Source organism: Furipterus horrens, unplaced genomic scaffold, assembly GCF_987537825.1.
Source record: "Furipterus horrens unplaced genomic scaffold, mFurHor1.1.pri manual_scaffold_5, whole genome shotgun sequence".
NCBI lineage: Eukaryota > Metazoa > Chordata > Mammalia > Chiroptera > Furipteridae > Furipterus > Furipterus horrens.
Window position 1 is genome coordinate 61,988,039 of NW_028327175.1, and position 24,228 is coordinate 62,012,266.

A 24,228-nucleotide genomic window follows, 5' to 3' on the forward strand; every position below is an offset into this window, starting at 1 on the left:
TGAGTAAGAAGGACTAATTAGACCCACCTCATCTCATTTCAGAGGCACCAGGGCAACGCTCCAGGCCAGAAGCTTTTCTCCTGTGGAACAGGCACAAAGCCTAAACTTCCAGAATAGATTATTGTAAGTCTAAAAATGTTTCCTGTAATACAAAGAGGATAGGCTTTAGAATCTGAAACACTGGGACTCAAAATCTAGCTATTCATGTGATCCTCACAATTCACTTTATACATTTCTCTGCATAATTCTTTACATCCATACAGAGTTATGCATTGCAATAGCATATGTAAAGAAAGGACCTAGTACAGTGCCTGCTATACACTAAACATACATCAAACCCCAGAATCTCCTATTAGAAAGGCAAATGACCTAGGAGTGGGTAATCTCAAGCCTTTATCATTAGCATCTGAGGAGAGTAGGAAAAAGGTAAAAAGAAGAGCATGAAAGTTAAGGGTAGAAGTTAGACAACTTTACAATTTTACTGAGAGCCAGGCTTATTGGCTAGCAAGTAAAGAGTTATAAAAGTTTTCAAGGACCCTGACAAAGAATAAAAGTATCTTTCTGCCTCAAAGTATGCAATGACTGTCTCTGGTGATACAGGATTTAGAAATCTCTGCTTAATTTTGCTGGGCAGCAATAGAGTCAAAATTTATATACCTACTTAGGCAAGGAAGAAAAAAGGTTGTTTCAAATGATGTTACTCTAATCTTTTTAATGAATATTCTCACCCTCATATTTCCTTTTACATTTAAAAGTGGTGGTATGGTAAACAAGTATTTTTTCCTCCCTACTAAGGGATACAATAAGGGAAAAATAAAAAGCATGTTACAAATACACAATTCTACACTTCATAGTATGCCACTTCTATAAGAAATGTTACATTCAAATCAATATAAAGTGAGTTTGAGGCACACTTAAATCCTGTTTCAAAGTAAAGCCACATTTAATACATTTTAATAAAATCTTTAAACTTCCAAAATCCAGGTAGGAACTTGCCTCATATAAGGAATCTATAGTTGTCTCTCCTGAGGCTGTTCTCACATCTCAACAGCAGCTCTGAAACATTTCTGCACTTAGTGTGCACTAAATCCATGTCTATTTGTTGATATCTGGCCCTGTAAATGAATCTCCATCATGTCCCCTGTGATCTTTCATCCCAGCTACACTGTAAACTTCCTGGTACCCAGGATCCTGATTTCTGTATTTTTTAATACACCTCTTTCCACTCCCAGCACCCAGATTGTACTCAATAAATGTCAATGTATGGCTGACAAGGAAATGTATAAGTTAACATTTGCTGATGGCAAATTCCTTGGTCCATTCAAGTTCAGATCAAGACCTCTAGAGACCCTAAACACAGAAAAGTTATGGAAGCTCCTCTCTCATTCTTTTCCCTCCCTATTATGAGATAAGGAGGGAGGGAAGGAGGGGGAAAAAAGGGAGGAAGGAAAGAAGTCTCACTGGCTCACTGGCTGAGTGAGTGAGTGCACAAGCATGTGTCTCTGATTTCCTGGCACTTGGTCTGCTACAAGATACCCCAATTCTGAGTTAACGTCACAGAACTATGTCAGAATGTTAATTATGGGTCTGTATGCTACAGAGTGTAGAAAGAGGAATCAAATAATTGCCTAAATCCACATACATATTTGATGTTGCCCTGCAGGTGTCTAAATTCTATTGCAGGTATGTAGCAGAACAGCTTAACCTAACATGAATAGAAACAATGTAACATGTGGCTGTGTGTGCTGTTACAATTGTGTCATAGTTGTATATAGAAAAGGAGTTGTAATAAATGATTGTCAGCAAAGCACACAGAAGCACAAGCTCTTTGCATTTTATTCCATTAGGCTCCAATATTTGATCAAGGTAACAAGTGCCAAATTATATTTGGAAAAACTTTCCATAAATAATGTTTTCACAGCAGTCACAAAGTCTAAGATATAAATGCTAACTACAGAGCCAAGTAAAAACCATTGTAGTTATAATTAAAACTAAAATATTTTCACTTATGATGTGATTCTCATATCCATAGTAACAGATATTGGTTAATATTTTCATTAAATTTGAGTAGTACTTTATTCTTAGATATAATTGTTTCAGCTGATCTGTTTGCACTTCTACATTTTAAAATCTGAGTGTACCTCATGAGTTGAATACTTTATTTTGACATACCCAGGTAGATCTTTGTCTTAAAAATGTTTGGATACCTAGGAAAATAGAATTAAAAGTTAAGAAATTTCTTGGGATTGTATGGGCACTTAACTTCTGAACATATAGGAACTTTAAAACAGTTTCTTAAGCCCTATACTGACAGTGAAGTAAACAAGAATGTAATTTTAGGAATGAAATTAACTAACTTTGTAGCTTGTTATATGATCATTTCTGATTGATATTAAGATGTGTCCAATATTTTTTAAGAAAGAAAAAGACAGAAAAAGATTTCTCTTGGTGGGTTTGGTCTGAGAATGAAGGGTGTGTTGTATCCATTAAATAGGAAACCAAGGATTATTTGAACAAATAATATTACAGATCTCTATAAAATGACTGATGGTCTTTGCAAAGGCCCAGAATGGTTTCATCTTTCTTGAGATTTTTATCACTGATTTGTTCTTAGTCATGTGCAGTCACTACGTAAGGCCAGCAGAGGTAACAAGTGTTTGATGTATGATGCTTAAGCCACTTTTGTCAGTCTGCATTTATTTTAAGCTGTACTCATACTTGGTATTATTATATGTATATGTTTCTTGGGCTTTAGTTTTTTCTTGTTTCTAGTGATGGGTCAAACAGATACAAAAATTATGATAATACTACCCTCTAAAGCTCTACAGAAATAACATATATCTGCTTCATTGTAAGGGATGCCTTTCCACTGCAGATTAAATAAATGACTATAGAGCAAGCACCTGACTATAAGGACTTAGTCTTTGTTACCTTATTTACACAGCTTACAATATATCCCTTACCTTTTAGCATATATTATCCATTTCAAGTTAATACATTATTTTAAAATCTTCAGCAAGCCACAGAAGTTCTCTTCAAGTTGAAAGAAAATTTCCAGGGAGGAGGGGTGTGGAAAAACACATTTAATTTATTCTATTGAAAAGAGACCATTCTGAATGGTTTCAGAGCACTTTTGCATCTTCCTTCACACTGCAAATCAGCTTAGATATCTTAATCAGTGGCTAGAAACATATCCTTATCAGTAACATATTCATGAAAGATGGTATGTGTATGAGCTGCAAAATGTTTGGCAGAGACCCAGGAATGAAAAAGAAAGAATATGGTAAAGAGTTGATGAAATAGCTTTGTTTCTACCCTATTCATTTTGGAGATTTTCTATCATCTCTGTTTGTTCTATTTGGAAGGATAATAGACAAACAAACAGACTGTCAGATTTCTATGATTTGATTTCATCTATATATAGATACACAAACTGTACAATGATGCAGGATGAAAGCACATCTACACACAGTGGTAGCTGTAAGTAGATATGTGCGTTCTCATCTCTCTAAGTTTTCTTATTCCGAATATCATCTTATGCAAAGTTTAGTGCTTTTCTGTTTTAAAAATCTAAGCATTGTCTAAACATCATTTCACAAAATCAGGAATAGATCTTGACAATTAATTTCTACAGTCGATGGCCTTCTCAAACTGGGCAACTCCCCTCGGAACTTAGGAGCCACAACAGCAGACTGTATGCGTGAAAGAGCAAGACAATTCATTAGCTGATTCTGCAGCAACTCACAGGGTGGGGGATGTCAGCCCCTGCTCTGGCACTTCAATACTAATGAGAGTCATTGCATATTCATAACCCCAAATACAGTCAGCTTCTTGTAAAAAGTTTTGTCACCCAGGCTTCATGGCAAGAGCAAAGCGCTGCACAATCCGTGTCATGGCACTTCCGCCAAGTGAGCGCAAGAGTAAGATTGATTGTTTTTTAACGTAGCCTGACGGGGAACTAAAAGATGCTGCCCCAAGGGTCTTAAAACTCCGCATAGTTTGATTGCAAAGCCTCAAATAATCAAAGAAACAAAGAAGGAGGCAGTGGTGGTGAACGTGTATGTCTGTTATATACACATATACTCCATACATAAATGTATATATGTAAAAATATTTCAAATAAGGAAATTGGCTTATTGAGTGTCCACAGTAATTATCTGTTAGGAATGTAAAACTACTCACATCAACTCTTACCCTGCTGAAAGAACTGTGTGCCCCAGTAAACTTGTTCTCACGTTGCAGAAACACCATGGAGTATCTTAATAGAAACAGATTTTTAAATTGTCTGAAGTTTCCCGTCATTACCAATACCAAAGCTTAGTGAACTGAACCTGTCAGCTCTGCCAAATGGAGAGCTACCTGGAATCCAATTCCTCAGGCAGCTTTTTTATGTTGTTGTCACTGCCTCCCTTGCTTTATCATCTTCATCATTATGATTAGTTTCCAGAAATAAGCCATTCAGTGTGTTTGCCAAGAAATCCTAAGGGGCCAGCACTATACCAGTTGACCCCAAAATACCTGTCTGTTTTGGGTAGCTACCAGCATCCCCTCGAGTCAGAGAAAGGAAATGTTTGTTTCAGCACCCACTTTGAAAAAGCCTTGAGCATTTTTTCAGTCATAATGATGTCTTCAGCTAGAATGCCAGAACTCTTCCATGTTTTCCTGACAGGCATACAGTCTATAAACTAACCACAAAAATTAAATAAAACAGGACAGTGAAAGAGAAGTTTCTAAATTTGATCACAATTGAGTTGTTAAAAGTTATTTCCAGATGTATAAAGTGTATAAATATCTGCATAGCTAAAAATAAATCAGGAATATTGGGAGAATGGTAGGGAAGAGATGATGAGGTGTTGTGGGGGAAGGGACTCGCCAAACTGTTTTATATCTTAGTCACAGACACACAAGCTTTGAAAATAGAAGGATTTGTGTTTATGATTGATTGAGGTAACTGATTATCCACAGATATTTTAAGTGTTGAGACATTAAATTGTCAGCTCTATCAGTTTGATTGCAGTAAAACATGAAAACATTGACTTTTGTCTAGTTAGAGAAATTTATTTTTCCCAGAATGACAATCCTTTAAGTAGAAGCCAGGCAGCTTGCCAGATTTCTATGTCATACACTGAAGTTTGCAAATGCAACCCATATTTTCAAGTGTTTTTAAAGGTTCAATGAATGGTGCATAGGTCTTTTGCAAATAGTCTTGCAATAAACAGATTCCTGTATTATGCTTCATTCTTTAAGCCTGAGAAAAGTATTTATTTGTTTTGAAGCAAAAAAAAAAAAAAAAATTGTAGCTTTGTATTCATGAAGAATATGTTACCAGTGCTCTTCAGTCATTTAAAGTATCTCTCAAAAATAAAATAACCCTTCTTTGGACCACCACTCCTGAACAAGTTTGATTAATATGTTTGATAAGCCTGAAATAAATGTCAGTAAGCTGACAGCCTTCAAAAGTCTTTGTTCCCAAAATGAGTGATTTGCCTGATATTTTGTAAGATACTATATTCTAGCCTAAAATGAAGATGTTACAATCAAGTAAATTCTACTAAAATTTTATTGCCATTAAATCAGCTTTATATTCTGGATCCTTACATGCACTATATGTTTGCACATTATTTTATTTATAAAAAACACCACATCTTATTTGTTACTATTGCTTGTCAGAACAACTGTGATTTTCACTGGGCAGAACTGTGGGTCGAGTATTGAAAACCTAATGCATTATAAGAACATAAAATGTCAGATATTATATATAGTCGATCTTTTTAATAAAATCTGTGACTGGAAACTCATCACCAGGCCTGATGATTTAAGTGAAAACACCAATCAAAAGACAGATGTGGTCATTAATTCTACTGAAACACTAATATCTCTTTATTTGCTACATATATTTAAGCATTTGTTATGATCATTAAAATACAGTATGTTCTAACGACAAACAGATCATTGCACTCTCCATGTCTGAGTTCCACAGACAGCAGTAGATGATACATAGGAAAAGAGGGTACCTGAGCAGCTAAGCAAGCTACATCAACTAAACTAACATTTCTTCCTGACTCCTTACCCAACCACCTTGTGTCCTGAGACACTGGATTTCGTTGCCTTTCTTATCATACTTTACAGTGATAACTATTATAAGTGGTCATTAAATTACCCATTCTTCTACTCTTTTGTTCCAACTACCACTGGTGCTTTATCATTGTGCTGTGGCACAACTTTACAAAGCACCCTGTCTATATATGTCCTACAATTACAGTTCTTTTGTCAACATGCTTTCCTCCTTGATTTAGTTCTACCTACTTTCACACCATGCCTACAAATGTTAAAATTACAAATCATTTTCAATTTAGCATCTCTTATTTTTAAGTTATAGTTTTCTTAATCTCTAAGAAAGGATCGTTTTAATAGCAATTTTGCTTTTTACTCCTATATTACCTTTGTCCACGAGAAGTCATCTTTCATTGATTTTCCAAACTGCCAAGAAGCCACATTTCTGTACATAAAATCATTAGTACATTGCAAGCAGTACTGCTCTTCTTCATCTTGATATATGCATTATTTGATTTTAATGACATTTATTTTTATTCTTTATCTGCTCTCTATACCATTGCTACCCCTATAATTTCTGATATACTGTGGCAGCTCTGAAAACAATGTTCTTTCACGTCTTATATACTAACTTCCCCACCTTTGTTATATCTCATCACTTATAAATGTTAGTATTTAGCTCACAAATTAGATCAAAAGAAGAGTTTCCCCATTTGTTGTTTGTTTTTCCCTTTAAGGACACTAGAATTCCCTTGCAGCTGAAATAAAACAACCTATATGCTGTTCACATGCTTATAATAATTTCATCACTTCAGTATTCCATAATGTTTTCTACACTTTCAAATTCTGTTCTTCTTGAAGTACTATGCTGCATAGGAATCGTGCTCTTAACTCTAGGAAACACAAGGAAATGACACCCAGCTCAGGCTGAGTTCCTCTCTTACATTATCAGTGCCATTTCCAAAAGTGCATTGATAGCATTGACTATAACTGCTGAAGTGGCTAAAGTATGATGCCTTTAACATTGTTCCTTTGACTGCTCTCTTATCAATCCTGCATCATTTTCTTTCATCATCTGTCCTCTTTTAAAGTTCACTATGACTTTGTCATTCTAGTAATAGCAGCCACCACCCTTACCATGATTATAAACTTAAATTTCCACACTTTACTCCTTTCTATACCTCATACTAGTGCACAAATAAACCTAAATACGAAGTAAGTTCTCTGCAGATACCTAAATAAGTTTCTTCATACTACACACAGGCAGTCTGCTCTTAGAATTTCATGAGCCCTACAGCCATATACAGACTTTGCCCTGGTGCCAATTTTTTTTCACATGTTCTTTTATTTTTTTTTTATTTTTTATTTTTTTAATGTGTTTTATTGATTATAATATTACATTTGTGCCAATTTCCCTTCCCTCTGTTCCCCTCCACCCGGTGGCCCCTCTCCCTCCAGTTGTCCCCCCCTTTTAGATCATGTCCATTAGTTGTGCATACAGTTCTTCTCAACCTCTGTCTGTCTATTCCATTCCCTCCTACCATGATCCTTAATTCCTATATCATCTCCCTCCCTCTCCCCATTCCCCCTCCCTGTTGACCTCCCCCCAATATGTTCTCCGTACCTATAGTACTTTTTCCACTCTCGTTGCCTGTTTAGTTTGCCTTTGTTTCAATTCCCTAGCTTCTGTTGTTTCTTGTGATGCAGTTTTCATTTTAGATTTCATTGTCTTGATCCTCCTTTTTCTAAACCAGTCCCTTTAACATCTCATATAACAGTGGTTTGGATCTAATGAACTCTTTCAGTTTTATTTTGTCCTGGAAACACTTTCTCTGTCCTTCTATTCTGAATGACAATTTCGCTGGATAGAGTATTCGTGGTTGTAGGTTTTGGATTTTCATTACTTTGAATATTTCTTGCCAGTCCCTTCTTGCCTGCAGGGTCTCCCTTGAGAAGTCAGCTGACAGTCTAATTGGGACCCCTTTGTACATAATTCTTTTCTTCTCTCTTGCTGCTTTTAAGATTCTCTCTTTATCTTTAATTTTTGACATTTTGATTATAATGTGTCTTGCAGTGGCTCTCCCTGGGTCCAGTTTTTTTGGAACTCTCTGTGCTTCCTGGACCTGTAAGTCTATTTCCTTCCCCAAGTCTGGGAAGTTCTCCTTTATTATATTTTCACTCAATTTTTCAAGTTCTAGTTCATCTTCCTCGCTCTCTGGCAAACCAATGATTCTTATGTTGGGCCTTTTATAGCTGTCCCAGAGGTTTCTGATCCTCTCATCGTTGCTTCCCATTTCCTCTCCCTGCATTGGTTGACTTCTTGTTCCTTCTCCATATTCCAGTTTGTTGAAATGAACTCTGGATTTTTTTTCCTCACCATCTGTCTCGTATGTGGTTTTGTTCCTTTCGTTATGAGTGTTTTTTGCTTCTTTCTCATCTTTTTCCAGATCTTTTGTGAATTCTGTAAGCCACCTGATAACAATGGCCCAGAACTGAGCATCTGACAGGTTTCTTATCTGTTCATCTGTCAGGTTCTCCATCTGTTGCCTGGTGAGCTGTGCCACCAGGATTTCTATAGTTGTCTGCCTCATTTTGACAGATGCGTTTTGTTTTCTTGGGCCAGCTGTAGGGGGCAGTGCCTGTGTAGTCGTCACAATCCAGCGACCAGTGCCTGTCCGCGACCTATTTCGCAGCCCTGTGGCGCTTTCTTTGGGGGCGGGGGTCCAAGATGGATTCACACAGTCATTCCGCTAGGAGACCGGGATCCGTCCTCCCGCCCCCCTGGGCCTCACTGTTCAAGGCGATGTGGTGGCTGCTTTCCCCAGCGTTGGGGTCGCGAGCTGCCGGGGGTTCGACTGCAGCCGGGGTTGTTCTCCCCGCCGCTGTCCCAGGTGCGACCGCAAACAGCTCCACCCCCTTTCGCTTTTACCTGCCCAAAGGGCGCCGCTGGTTTATAACTTCATATGTTGGGCTTCCGTGTAGTTTTATTTTCTGGAATTTCTAGTTATCCTTTGTTTTGAAGTAGTTGTATTCCTCTCTAGTTGTAGAGGGAGACCTAGCGCGTCCGTCTAAGCCTCCATCTTGGCCGGAAGTCTTCACATGTTCTTTTAAGTGTATATCAACATTTACCAACTATATCTGCACATTGGTAATATTTAAAAGAATATCTGTTCTCTTCTTATGGCTAGTAAAATATAAGGTATTCCCTTCCCTATATAAAACAATTATCACATGTAAAATTATTTGTTCTCATCTTTCTTTAGTGGAAGGAATGATCACTTTAGTGCAGTGATTTTCAAACTGTATTCAGGGCCCATAAGGGGTCCATTTTAGACGAACATGAGTGAAGGGGGAATACCAAATAGATGGTACTTCAGCACATCATCAATTTTTCTATAAATAATTATTTTCAAATAATCTTAAACTTACAAAAATGTTGCAAGTTTAGTATAAAGAACTCCTGTATGTGCTTGACCCAGATTCTTAACACTTTGCCACAACTGCTTTATCATTTTTCCTACCCTCTTCTTTTTCCTCCTCTTCTTTCTCTCTCTCTCTATATATATCTTTTATTTTCTAAATTCGTTGAAAGTTACAAACACCATGTTCCATTACCTCTAAATAGTTCAGTAAGGATTTCTCTAGAACAACGATATTCACTTACATTATCGCAGTAATCAAAATCAAGAAATTTAACAGATACGATGCTATTATCCGATCTATAGAATTTATTTAATTTTTGCTAATTGTTCCCCAAATGCCCTTTACAACAATTTTTGTTTTTCTGGTCCAGAATCTGCCTTTCTTTGTCTTTCATAACGTTAATATTTATGAATAGTACCAGTAATTTCCTTTGTAAAAATTCCTCAATTTGAATTTGTCTAATATGTCCTCATAAAGAGACTTAGATTATATAATATTACATTGTTGGCAACTATACAATATAAACAATGTTGTATCCTTGGTGTATTGTATCAGGAAGCACATGATATTGCTTTGTCCAATTATTGGAAATATTAAATTTGATTAATTACTTAAATAGTTAAAGTGGTGTTTACCAGGTTACTCATCGGCAGCCGTCCGTCTCGAGAGACGATGGTGTAGCTTCTTAAGAGTCTATCTGCACCGCCGAGAATGGTTGTGCAGTCCGACTCGGGAGTGACACGGTATCTGTCTCCTCCCGTGTTGAATCGACATCTTGCAATGACGCTGGAGTGTCCTCTCCAGTGAAGCTGAAGCTACAGAGCCTCGAGAGACGATGGTGTAGCTTCTTAAGAGTCTATCTGCACCGCCGAGAATGGCTGTGCAGTTCGACTCGGGAGTGACACGGTATCTGTCTCCTCCCGTGTTGAATCGACATCTTGCGATGATGCTGGAGTGTCCTCTCCAGTGAAGCTGAAGCTACAGAGCCTGGGCAGGGTGATATGGAGGGTCTGCTGTTGCCCATGCAGCAGACCCCCCCCTCTCTTCGCAGCTGAAGGGTCCAAGGGAAAGACGGAGTCAATACAGCTTGGCTTCAGGTGCGCCGCAGGAGTTGCCGGTGTTGACTACAACGTCAAACCGCCTTAGGGACTCCGGCTCTGGATTTTCTGTCGGGGTTTACTCCCTTAGCCTTTCCCCTGAAGAGGTATGCCGCAAGGCAGCGGAGGTTTTTTGGAGTCAGAGTTTTCCTTCTCTGATGTGCCCTGACTGGAAGATCGAACCAGCGACACTTAGCTCGCAGGCCGACGCTCAATCCACTGAGCCAAACCAGCAATATTCAACAAAATATTAGCACACTGAATACAGCAATGCGTGAAAAAGATCATCCACCACAATCGAGTATGATTCATCCCAGGGATGGAACGATGATACAACATTCACAAATCAATAAATGTGATTCACCACATACACAAAATGAAGGATAAAAACTTCATGAGATCAATAAATGAAAAAAATGCATTTGATAAAATCCAGCACTCATTTATGATAAAAAGTACTCTCTGTAGAGTGGGATTAGAGGGAACATGACTAAACATAATAAAGTCCGTATATGACAAACCCACTGCTAGCATTATACTCAATAGGCAAAAACTACAAGCATCCCCCTTAAGATCAGGAACAAGACAAGGATGTCTGCTTTCAACTTTCTAATTCAAAATAGTACTGGAAGTCCTAGCCACAGCAATCAGACAAGAAAGAGAAATAAAAGGCATCCAAATTGGAAAGGAGGACGTAAAACTGTCATTATTCACAGATGACATGATAGTGCACAAAGAAAACCCTGTAGACTCCACCAAAAACCTACATGACCTAATACGTGAATTGGGCAAAGTTGATATTCAGAAATCAAGGCATTTTTGTACACCAACAATGAAATATCAGAAAGAGAAACTAAGGGAAAATTCCCATATACTATAGGAACAAGAAAGATAAAGTACCAAGGAATAAATTTAACCAAAGAGGCAAAAGATCTATACTCAGAAAATTATACAACACTGAAGACAGAAATTAAGGAAGATACAAATAAATGGAAGCTTATACCATGCTCATGGATTGGAAAAATTAATATCATTAAAATGTCCATACTACCCAAAGCAAACTATAAAGTCAAATCAATCCCTATTCAAATACCAATGACATATTTCACAGATTTAGAACAAATATTTCAAGAATTTATATGGAACCAAAAAAGATCCCAAATAGTCTCCGAAATCTTAAGAAAGAAGAACAAAGTAGGAGGGATCACAATACCCAATGTCAAACTATACTACAAGGCTACTGTAATCAAAACAGTCTGGTACTGGCATTAGAACAGATATATAGATCAATGGAACAGAATGAGAGGCCAGAAATAAACCCATGTCTCTACAGTCAATTAATATCCGACAAAGGGGGAAGAAGCATACAATGGAGTAAAGATAGCCTCTTCAGTAAATGATTGGGAAAACTGGACTGGTACATGTCAAAAAAATGAAACTAGACCACCAACTTACACCATACACCAGAATAAACTCAAAATGGATAAAAGATTGAATTATAAGTCATGACACCATAAAAGTCCCTGAGGAAAACATAGGCAGTAAAATTTCAGATATCCCACAAAGCAATATTTTCACTGATTTATCTCCTAGGACAAGGGAACTAAAGGGAAGGATAAACAAAAGGGACATCAAATTAAAAAGCTGCACGGCTAAAAAGCGATCATTAAAATGAAAAGGGAACCAACAGTATGGGAAAACATAGTTGCAATGATACCCTGGACAAGGGTTTGATCTCTAAAATATATATAGAACCCATACAACTTAACACCAGGAAAACAAACAGCCCAATTAAAAATTGGACAAAGGATCTGAATAGACACTTCTCCAAGGAGGACATACAGATGACCCAGAAACATATGAAAAGGTGCTCAAAATCACTAGCCATCAGAGAGGTGCAAATTAAAACCACATTGAGATATCACCTCACACCTGTCAGAATAGCTTTCATTAATAAACCAACAAACAAGTGCTGGCGAGGATGTGGAAAAACAGGAACCCTAGTGCACTGTTGGTAGGAATGCAGACTGGTGCAGCCACTGTGGAAAACAATATGAAATTTCCTCAAAATACTAAAAATAAAACTGCCTTTTAACTCAGTGATTCTGCTTCTTTGACTATACCCTAAGAATCCCAAATCACTAATTCAAAAGAACTTATGCACGCCTATGCTTATAGTGTTGCTATTTACAATAGCCAAATGCTAGAAACAGCGTAAGTGCCCATCAGTAAATGAGTGGATCAAAAACTGTGGAATATTTATTCAATGGGATAGTACACAGCAGAAGAAAGAAGAAGCTCCTACTTTTTACGACAGCATTGATGTAACTGGAGAATGCTATGCTAAGTGAAATAAGCCAGTTGGTAAAAGACAAATACCATATGATCTCACCTATTAGAGGAATCTAATGAACAAAGTAAAGTAATGAACAAAATAGAGCCACAGGTACGGAAACGGAACAGACTGAAAGTGACCAGAGGGGATGGGAGATGGGGCTAATGGTGGAAATAAGGGGAAGGGGCTAGACAAATAATATGTACGAATGACCTAGAGACATGGACAACAGTGTGGGAATTGACTGGGAGTGGGGATGTGGGATGGGCAGAGGAAGGCAACGGAGTAAAGATTGGGACAACTGTAATAGAATAACAATAAAAAATGATTGAATTCATTTTAAAAAGAAAGAAAACAATCCCATTCACAATTGCTACAAAAGAATAAAATACCTAGGAATAAACCTAACCAAGGATGTAAAAGACCTGTACTCCAAAAATTATAACACACTGAAGAAAAAAGTTGAAGAAGATACAAATAAGTGGAAAATAAGCAAATGAAAAGATGCTCAGCATCAGTATTCACTAGGAAAATGCAAATGAAAACCATAAAGAGATAAAACTAGAGACAATGTATCCACTAGAGTGACTAAAATTAAAATAATAATAACACCAAACAATAAGACTGTGGAGGAACTAAACTTTCATACGTTACTAATGCGAATATAAAATGACATAATCACTTTGGAAAACAGTTTAAATTATACATTTAAAATTGGCAAACTATGCTATTTTTACATTAATAAAGCTGAATTTTAAAAATCAACCTAACAAAACATTTTTAAATTAGTAAAATAAAAATTCTGATAATATCTTGTAGTAATTTCATATTTTTGAAATACTGGCCAATATTTTCCCCTAGTGTTCTTGGATTCTTCCTCTACCCAAGCAGTAGATGAGCTCACCTTGCCTAAAAAAATAGCAGTGACAGCAGAAAGCAGAAATAAGGAGTCTTTTTCCTCACCTATGAATTTCAATATCCTGGGCCTAGAGAATAATGGAAAAGACTCAGAACATAAGGTTACCAAAGCCAGACATGTGACTAATATAAAACAAAAAAAGAACGCATGGACAAGAGTGAGCAAACCCTATAAGGAGCCATTATGCAGCTCCAGATGAGCTTTACTATATGAAAATTTGGTCCCACTGTTGCCAGATCATTTTTCCCAAAAAACAAATCTGGAAATTCAAATTTTTATTTGAAATGTCCCAATTTTTAAAATACTTCCCAAACAAAAAGCACTTCTGTGGGTCAAATTCAGCCCATGGATTTACATCTGGCGCAGAACACAGATTTAAAACATTTTTTAAAAATGATTTTCTCACCCCCAGACTTGGATTCCCTGAAAGGAAGAAAACTGGAGTCAAAGGAACAACTGAATGGATATACACCATTTTTACAAGAGAACAGAGGTAATCTGAATCCCATGTCCTAGGAACAGACTCAGGGAGGCAGGAAAATCACACAGAATTGGATAGATAATGTGAGAGGCAAACAAGGTCATTAGCCTCATAGTCACTCAGGCCCCACCCAGCCCCACAGAGGCTTAGACAGTGGTACTGTTGGGGAATTCTCACGTCTTAGGGGGGTATGGGGACCACAGAGAGATTACAGTTTGCAGGAAGAGTTGTTCTGCCAGCTAAAACCTTGTGGATGAGAATGAGGGATAAGTCAGTAGCAATGTGTGATGACCATCTAACCTCAGAAACAAAATGAAGGACAAACATTTCTACAGATGCCACCACAGTGGAAAGATAAAGACGTCTAATAGGACCCACTACCCCAACCCAAGAATTAGCACAGCCCTACGAAAAGGTAAGAAATCCTCTTTAACACTAAAATTTCAGCAATCTTTGCAGAATATGGGCTTAAACTAGAAATTAAGTTATAAAAGAAAATAACAAAAATACACTCCTTGATTATCTGACATTGTAAACTGAGATGTACTTCCACAGTCTATTGTACCCAAGGAGGTTATCAAAGGAAGGGGAATCTTTTTGTTTGTTTGTTTGTTTGTTTGCTTTCTATAGATGAATTATGCCAAATAAATATTGGATTTGGTAATATGCTCTACAGAGAGGCCACCAGAGCATAAGGCTTTGAATCACTACCAGTCAATAGACTATAGAACTAAGCTCCTATGATGACCTCCGTAACAATTTTACTAGACAAAGTCAGTTACCAAACATATTTATTGAGTTTCCCAAACTCATTTCAAGTAATAAATTGTCTTAGAGCAAGTCTAAGTAATGGGTAACGCTGGACAAAGTAAGTAAAACTCATTCATTCTGCAACTATTTAAATAAATACAATAATAATACCACCAGAATTTATTGGCTTATACTAGAAAAAAGTACAGGTCTGAGGCATTAACAAGCAGAAAGTAGAGAGGTTGTCACAATGTGTGTGTGTGTGTGTGTGTATAAAATTATATTTTCTAATTTTTCTAAAATGACCACATAATCCTTTAATTTCCAGAATATTAAAAGTATGTGTTTTGAAATAGAGGTCTTTTAAATTGCCTCTTTAACACATTCTTAGAAATTTAATAGCACATTGCCTACTTAAACATGATTAATACCTAGATCTACACTGCTGCAATTACTCCAATAATTCAGGCAAAGTGCCTACTTGAATGTATTCTGATAATTAACCAAGTGCTTTCAGCAGCTACGCACAATAAAACCCCTGGGTTTCAGTGTTTTTCCCTGTAAAATGGGGACAGATACCTGCAAATACCCACACTATCTAACGTTTACAAAAGTATCTAGCACAGTGATGCATAATAAGCCCACAAAAATACGTGCTGATTAGCCACCACTGACTTCACTTCTAATGACCTCTGAAATAGCTGATCAATAAAATCTTTCTAGGAAAACAGTCACCTATTCTATAATGGTACTGCATACTCTTCCACAGGTAAAACAGACTGTCAGTAGTGCCATCCAGTTCAAGCTTTCCTTGAACAACCACTTCCCATTCCTACTGCAGTATTTATATTAATAAATGCAACTGGGTAAGTGCCTAAGAATTCTCCTGATACCCTGCAGCTCAGCTTTTATCTAATATAGTATTTCTTGTTTGAAGTGAGTCCATATTGCCTCTCTGCTCTCAACTCTCTGAGTGTTGACTTGCCATCACATTTAAAATAAAATACAGGGACTTCATTGTGGCCTATCAGCCTTTCATGACTTAAGTATTAACCTCATTTCCTACCACTCTACCCTTCCATCCACTGTGCTTCTTGCTGATCCTTGAACACACCAAACATAAGCCTTTGCACTTGATTCATCCCACTGCCAAGTACCCATTGCCCTGAAACATATGGTTTCTTCCCATGCTTCATTCAGATTCCTGCTAAGTATTACCTTCATATAGAAAACTTTCTTGACTACCCTTTCTAAAGTAGCGTACTCAGCTATTCTCTATCCCCTTCATCTACTTTTTTCCCCATAACAAATCAAATATACATTTATTCATCTGTTGCAATGTAAGTTTCACAAGGATCGAGACTCCATCTCATTGACTGGATCTTCAGGGCCTAGAACACTGCCTGGTATAAAGTGAGACTGACTTATTGACAGTAAATCTGTTTGAATTAACTAAGTAGGAGAATTTCACATTACAGGAAAGCTTTCAGCAAGTGCTATTGACAGTGGAATGAGGAAGTAAGAAGATCAATGATAGGTATGGTGACAGTGTAAACACAGAGTACCTGTGGATGGATGACAAAAGGCTGGAGAAACTGGATTAACACTGGAATTAGAGCAAGATTTGTAATAGCTGGAGGATGGTGGGAGGATAGTGGCCAGGATGGAAGCAAAAGGAAGGTTTCGGGTGGTTGAGGCCTGAGCCCTGTCCCTCCTCATCTTTCCTTTCATGTTTCCTGTCTCAGTATCTAGCCATTTTTTGCCACCTCTCTTCCTCTTTCTCTTTCACTTCCTGTGTCGTAAATTTCTTTTTTGCTTGTATATTGCCCTCAAAGAGTTTTTTCCCCTGTGAATCAGTAGTCTCAACAGAAGAAAAGCTCTCTAATGAGAAACTATCAAGAGTATATTTGACATTCCTTTAAATATCAAGAACACCAACATCATCATCAGTATCAAGTACTCATCATGAAGTCAACAGACTGAAGCAAATAATCATGAAGCCATTGCCTTTCACCTCCTACATCATCTAGTCTCTGTAATATTATTCCCTGTTATAACTTACTTCCCCATGATTATTTTATAACTCATAATTTGTACTTCTTAAGCTTTTCACCTTTTCAATCACTATGCTGTACACCTGAAACTAATATAAAATATTGAATGTCAACTGTAATTGAAAAGCTAAAAAAAAGAATTCTTAATGCTTTGGGATTTCATCTCTTAATTTTTTTTTTCTTATTCTGTAGAATTTATCTTTAAAATATAATCAGCATCCTTTTTAGCTTTATTGAAGTATAATTAATATATTTTAAAATTCGTCGTCGGCAGCCGTCCGTCTCGAGAGACGATGGTGTAGCTTCTTAAGAGTCTATCTGCACCGCCGAGAATGGCTGTGCAGTCCGACTCGGGAGTGACATGGTAGTATCTGTCTCCTCCCGTGTTGAATCGACATCTTGCGATGACGCTGAAGCTACAGAGCCTGGGCAGGGTGATATGGAGGGTCTGCTGTTGCCCATGCAGCAGACCCCCCCTCTCTTCGCAGCTGAAGGATCCAAGGGAAAGACGGAGTCAATACAGCTTGGCTTCAGGTGCGCCGCAGGAGTTGCCGGTGTTGACTACAACGTCAAACCGCCTTAGGGACTCCGGCTCCGGATTTTCTGTCGGGGTTTACTCCCTTAGCCTTTCCCCTGAAGAGGTATGCCGCAAGGCAGCGGAGGTTTTTTTTTGGAGTCAGAGTTTTCCTTCTCTGATGTACCCTGACTGGAAGATCGAACCAGCGACACTTAGCTCGCAGGCCGACGCTCAATCCACTGAGCTAAACCAGCCAGGGCTATTTTAAAATTACACACATTAAATGTACACATTTTGATGAGTTTGGACATATGCATATACCCATGAGACTATCACCACAATCAAACTACTGTAATAACTACATTTACCATCTCCAAAAACATCCTTGTGTTCTTCTGTGTTTTTTGTTTTGCAGTGAAAAAACTTAATATGAGTTCTACCCTCTTAACATATTTTGTGCATAATAATGTACTGTTAACTATAGGCACTGTGTGGTACAACATACAACATCTTTGACTTGTATCTCACATTCCATTTTTTAAAAAACCATGACACATCCACTACTATATATTTGTCAAAATCCTAAGCTTGGCATTACTTTTTCTAAGTTAATTTGATCCTGGTGCTTACTCAAGTCAAAATAAATGAAAACTGGCAGGTAGTCCCATCAGGTTTATAAATGATTGTGTATATATGCCTCTCCTCACCCCTCACCAAATGACACTGGGCTTGGTGTTTAACTGGACTCTTTGAAGAATAATTCCTAATACATTAGCAGCAGCCAACATAATAATATCTATTAGTCTCATTCAAATACCTCCCAATATTCAAAAAGTCAACTTACTAATTTTGAAGTCCTTCTAGAGGAGATTATAGGAGAAGATCTCTATAGTTCAAAATGAGTCTTGAGAAAGTAAATTGTAAATCAAAATTTTAGAAGAAATTCATCGTGAAGTCCATGTTTTTCCCATTAATCCTAGAGAGAAAAGAAAAATCAAAGCAAGGAGAAATTGATTCAATTTTTTTTAATATCAGGCATATTTACAAGTGACAAGGCATTAAGATTTATAAACTACAATGATGACCTACATAGAGCTAATCAATATGCTCATTAACAAACAAGATACCCAATCTTAAATGATTAAATTAATTTCAGTTACAACCATAAGCTCAAGACTTAAGAGAAAAATAAGTTTACTCCACAAATTAATATCAAAAGCCAAGAGTATTAATCTTCTCCATGTCTTTTCCTATTTCATCTTTCCAATTCCCCACACCCACACTCCCTGTCTGTCATTGTATATTCAAGTCTAGAGTATGATCAAGTCTGATAGGGTTAGAGTAAAATATATAACTAGCAGTGGGACTTTATGATTTATTTTTCTTAGTTCCTAGACTGAACAATGCTAATACCAATGTAAAGGGTGATTGCTTGTATATATCTGTTTCTTCCCACCCCTCACCAAAGCTGCACCTTCCCTGACATATACTCAATAGAAAATGTAAAAGTGCTGAATATAAAAACTGCTTGTATCATCTGTATTAGTACCACAGCATATTTACCAATAAATAGTGAAGTGATAGGTCCAAATGTAGGTTAGCAGCCTAATCTGGCTTAAAACAAAAAACATCTTCCAAAAGCATTCCAATTCTAAAAGAAATTCTAGCCATAAAGGTTAAGTATTTAAAGGACAAAAGTCTAGAAAAATACTAATAGCAGCAAAATATTCTGCTTTTCATTTTCGCTAACTTGGTATTAATTTAATGAAATCTGGCATTGCTATCTGCATAGTACAATAAACATGAATAGATGCCCAATGTACAAAGAAAATATGAAAATATCTAATGACAACAAAAATTATGTTTTCTCTCTTTTGCTTTCATATGCTCTCTGTGTCAGCTAGACCTTGTTCTCTACATACTACAATAAAAATAAAATTACTGGTGTGCCTAGATGGAGACTTCAAAAATAACTAAGGAAACTTATATTTCTCTGTACCCATAAAAGAGCTATCATACAAGACCCAGTTTTTATTTCCTTATTTTAGAAGCTGTACTAAATACAGCTAAATGAGGGAAAAATACCCAAGTAATTCTCAGAAGTAGCATACACAGATATAATATCTCTGTTGAAATCTCAAATCTTACATTATCTAAAGATTTAAACCACTTTAAAGAAGAATTTATTAAAATTTTAAACTCATTTTATCTTGTTTTTCATTTTTGTAAGTGGATATATTCCTAGTAACATTTTTGTATCTTACATTACTCATATAAATAAAGCATATAGTCATTTCAGGGATTAAAAGAAAAACAAACTTCTGCATGGAACATTTCCCTTATTATATATTACCTTGTTAGCATATTTTTCCTATTTCTGATTTTACTACAAAATAAAATAAGCTGATTTTTACCCCTAAGTTTCTCTACAATGTACATTGCCAATAATGCAAATACTTTAATTTCACAATAGAAGAATCTCACATTCCTATAAAAATATTACTATAGAAATTAGCCCCAAAGAGACCTCACAACACAAAAATCAAGATAAGACTATGTCAAATTGGCAGACCAGTTACCACTGATATCAAATATTACTTAAACATTACTTTAAAAGCTTTTTTTTTTAAATCTCAGGTAATTTAACCATGAGTCATTACACTCTTACTCAGCCTCTTCCTAAATTAGTGCCAAATGAATCATTTAAACAAGAATTGATTAGCAAAAAACTAACACTAAACAACTAACTAAACAAAGTAGACAAACTGTATATTCAAAAAGAAATTCACTTTTTGTCAGAGAAAGAAAAAAAAATAAAAAACAGAAACACTTTGGACTAGAGCATATTTTTTTAAAAAAGAAAAAGAGAATATACATTTGGGGCTAGTGAAACTTTTCAGAAAAGCAATGTGAGGTAATACATATCAAATGTTAATGTTCATTCTCTTTGACCAGTAATTCATCTCCTAAGAATTATTCAAGGAAATAACCTAAAATGCAAATGAAGTTTTTATATATAAAGATGTGCATTCCAACATCACTTATGGGAGAAGGAAAAAAAGCAAACCTCCAAAAAAAAAAAAAAAAAAAAGAACTTAGTTGCATAAGATAATGGTTTTGAAAATATTTCAACAAAAAATAAAAAGGCAATCACTAATTTACTGAAGGTTAATAGTTTTTAACAGATCACATATAGTAAAATGAAAGACAAATATTTTCACTAATGTTCAACAGAATAATGCCTAATATTAACTGTTTCTGGAAATAATAGGTGTGAATAAATAGTTGTGGTATTGAACTAAACTAACCTGACACAGTCAACAAAAATAAAAATAGAAAAAAAAGAAATATCTACCTGTCATTTTCAGAAGCTAAACACAATCTTATTGAAAATAATAAATTATTATGTTAATTAATGTTGCACAACTGTTGATCATTAGGTAAAAAATGGGGCAGGGCATAGTTAGGTAGTTACATGGTCACAGAGTAAACAGAAATTCCATGCATAGAACGCTGCATTTAGTCCCTAATAAAATCAATACTATATTGATTAAAAATCTAAAAGTGAATAAAATAATTTTTGAAGTTCCAAATTTATTTTTTATTTTATATTTTTATAAATACTTTATTTATTTGTTTATTTATTTATTCATTTTTAGAGAGAGGGGGAAGGAAAAAGAGAGGGAGAGAAACATCACTGTGTGGTCGCCTCTCACTTGCGCCCTCAACTGGGGACCTGACATGCAACCTAGTTATGTGCCCTGACTGGGAATCGAACCAGCAACATTTGGTTCGCAGGCTGATGCTCAATCCACTGAGCCACACCAGCAAGGGTTTTATTTTTTATTTTTTAAGATTTTATTAATTTATTTTTAGAGAGAGAGGAAGGGAGGGAGAAAGAAAGGGAGAGAAACACCCATGTGCAAGAGAAACATCTATTGGCTGCTTCCTGCATGCCCCCCACCCAGGCATGTGCCCTGACTGGAAATCGAACCAGTGACCTTTCAGTTTGCAGGCTGGTGCTCAATCCACTGATCCACACTAGCCAGGGAAAAAAGTTTACTTTTTAACTCGTAAAATCCAACAATTAAAAATTTTAATCTGAGAGTTACTACCTTTTAAATGAAGCATTACAGCCATTTCTAGAATTTTCCTATTTGGATAAAACTATTTCAAATCAGAGCTCCAAATAATCTCTTAAAATCCTGCTAACCAGAGTTAAATTGCTATGGTTTTCATTCACAAACATATGATCTGAATAATTTTTACCTATTTTTTATCAATATATAAAACCTAAACTATCTATATGGTTAAGATGATTAAACCAAGTTAAGGCCCATGTGTTCTATAAATTTCCAAAGAAAAAAAATTTTTTTGCTGGTAAATCTACCACAGATCAACATTTAAAAAACTGAAAAAGACAAGTGAATTTAAACTGATACAAGCAATCAAGGAGCAAATTGGGACTAAAACACACATACTAAATATGTAAGTATTTACATATTTAATATACATACTCTTAGAGACCAAACACTACACACAGACACACACAAACACATACACATGCACACACTATCCCTTTTAAGATACAAAGAAATTAATACTATCTACTCAAATAACAGACTCCAAGTGATTTAATATTTCTGGAAAGTAGACATAGCTCAGCCACTGTTCAAATTTAAACCCTGGCCTAGCATGAATAAACTACTCGTGAACAATCAAGAAATTAATTACCACCACCCCCAGACCATTTGCACAGTTTACTTTGAATTTAAAATGAGACTAATTTATAAAAATTATATAAGTATGCCTTATGTCTTTTTTATAAATAATTATAAATATAACTTCAATAAATAAACAGAACTAAGAGATGGATCAAAATTATAATATTAATATTACCTGAGATTATTGACCAAAACAGAATTATAGATAAAATGTAATGGATTAACAAAATTTGTTAAGTTACACTTACAAAATTAACCTCTTCTAATGTTTCAGTAATTTTATTTTTCAGGTAATGTTTATGTAAAATTGTCCATCTTGTCACATGTATAACTTGTACAAGATTGGTAAATTTAGATCAAATTTTAACCAGTTCAGAGTAAAAATGGTTTTTTTAAAAATTACATAGTAATTTCTGAAAACATGTTAATAATATGTCACAGTAACTCAGATGGTAAAATTGCTCATCTCACTCATTGTTATATTCCCAGAAACAAGCACAGTGACTAGAACACTGCAAGTAGTAACTTATAGTAAACAGAGGGTATATCTTTCAGCAGGCTGTGCCAAATTATTTTCAAGTATATTCTATTGATTATGCTATTACAGTTGTCTCAATTGTTTCCCTTTGGCCCCCTCCACCTGGTACCGCTCTTCCCTCCAGCAATTCCCCACCTTAGATCACATTCTTGGGTGATGCATATCAGTTATTTGGCTTCTCCCTTTCCTGTACTATTCTTAACATCCCCTGTATATTTTATACCCACCAATTATATATATATATATTTTTTTTTAATCCCTGTACCTTTTCCCCCATTGTCCCTCTTCCCTTCCCCACTGATAACCCTCTGTATAATCTTCATATCTTCATTCTGTACTAGTTGACAGTTTGTTTCTTCCTTATGTTCCAATTCATTGATTTGATCCCTGATTTCCTTCCCTTCACTATTGATTCCCTGTAGATTTTTCTTTATTTCACTTAGTTTAGCCTTCATTTATTTCTTTATGCATTTGCCATGCTCAGTGAGTTCTCTGGGCATCCTTACCACCACAGTTTTGAACTCTGCTTCTGATAGGTTGGTTCTCTCCATTTCACTTAGTTCTTTTTCTGAAGTTTTGATATGCTCTTTGATTTGGGCAATATTTCTTTGTCTTCTCAATTTGGCAGCCTCCCTGTGTTTGTTTCTGTGTACTGGGTAGAGTTGCTTTGACTCCCTGTCTTGACACATCTGTTATGTTGTAAGGAGTGTCAGTGAGGGGAAACCCATCCATTTCATCGCTTTCTGGATCTGTATGTGGGGGAGGGGTCAGAGAGGGAAGAAAGCCGCTTGCTCAGCACTCACTCCTTTTCCAGTCACTTCACCCACTTCCTATATGCACCTGGCACCCCTGTAGCTGTTGCCCAGGTGGTGGTTCCCAGAGTGGGTGGATTTGCATACCTTCTAGGACCATGGAGCCTTTAAATGGACTCTCCCGACAGGTAGTTTTTTCCACTACCCCAACCTCCATTGGTTTTCACAGGCAGAAGCTATCAAGTTTTATTTTCCCAGCGCTGGAACCCTGGGTTGTATGGTCTGGCCTGGGGTTGGGATCACTCGCCAGGTGTGCCCCCTGGCTTTTATTCTCCACTAGTGAGTGTGGGACCACCTGTTCCTCTGACCGCCGCTGCTGCCTTGATGCCAACACCTTGCCAACACCATATCGCATCTTCTCTGCCCCAGCTCCCTGTCTCTGGCCCTCCTCTCCATCTGGATAAATATTTCTTCTTTAAATCCTTGTTTGTAAGACTTCCACACAGGTTTATTTTCAGGCAGTTCTGGTTGTTTTTGGTTTTGAGGTTAGTTGTGCTCCTTTTTATGGTTTTGAGAGGAGGCAA

At 36.5% G+C, this 24,228-nt stretch overlaps 1 long non-coding RNA gene across 5 annotated transcripts in view; it reads right to left on the minus strand.

Moving 5' to 3' along the window:
- LOC150008709 (uncharacterized) overlaps nt 1-24,228 on the minus strand; it is a 196,563-nt gene that overhangs the window by 16,598 nt on the left and 155,737 nt on the right. For 4 of the 5 annotated variants that reach the window (XR_016511334.1, XR_016511337.1, XR_016511333.1 and 1 more), the window contains 2 exons: nt 18,475-18,606; nt 28-142 (listed from right to left, as the gene is read on the minus strand). This is a non-coding gene — a long non-coding RNA (uncharacterized LOC150008709). The remainder of the gene's footprint in view (nt 1-27; nt 143-18,474; nt 18,607-24,228) is intronic. The other variant, XR_016511335.1, reaches the window with a different exon arrangement.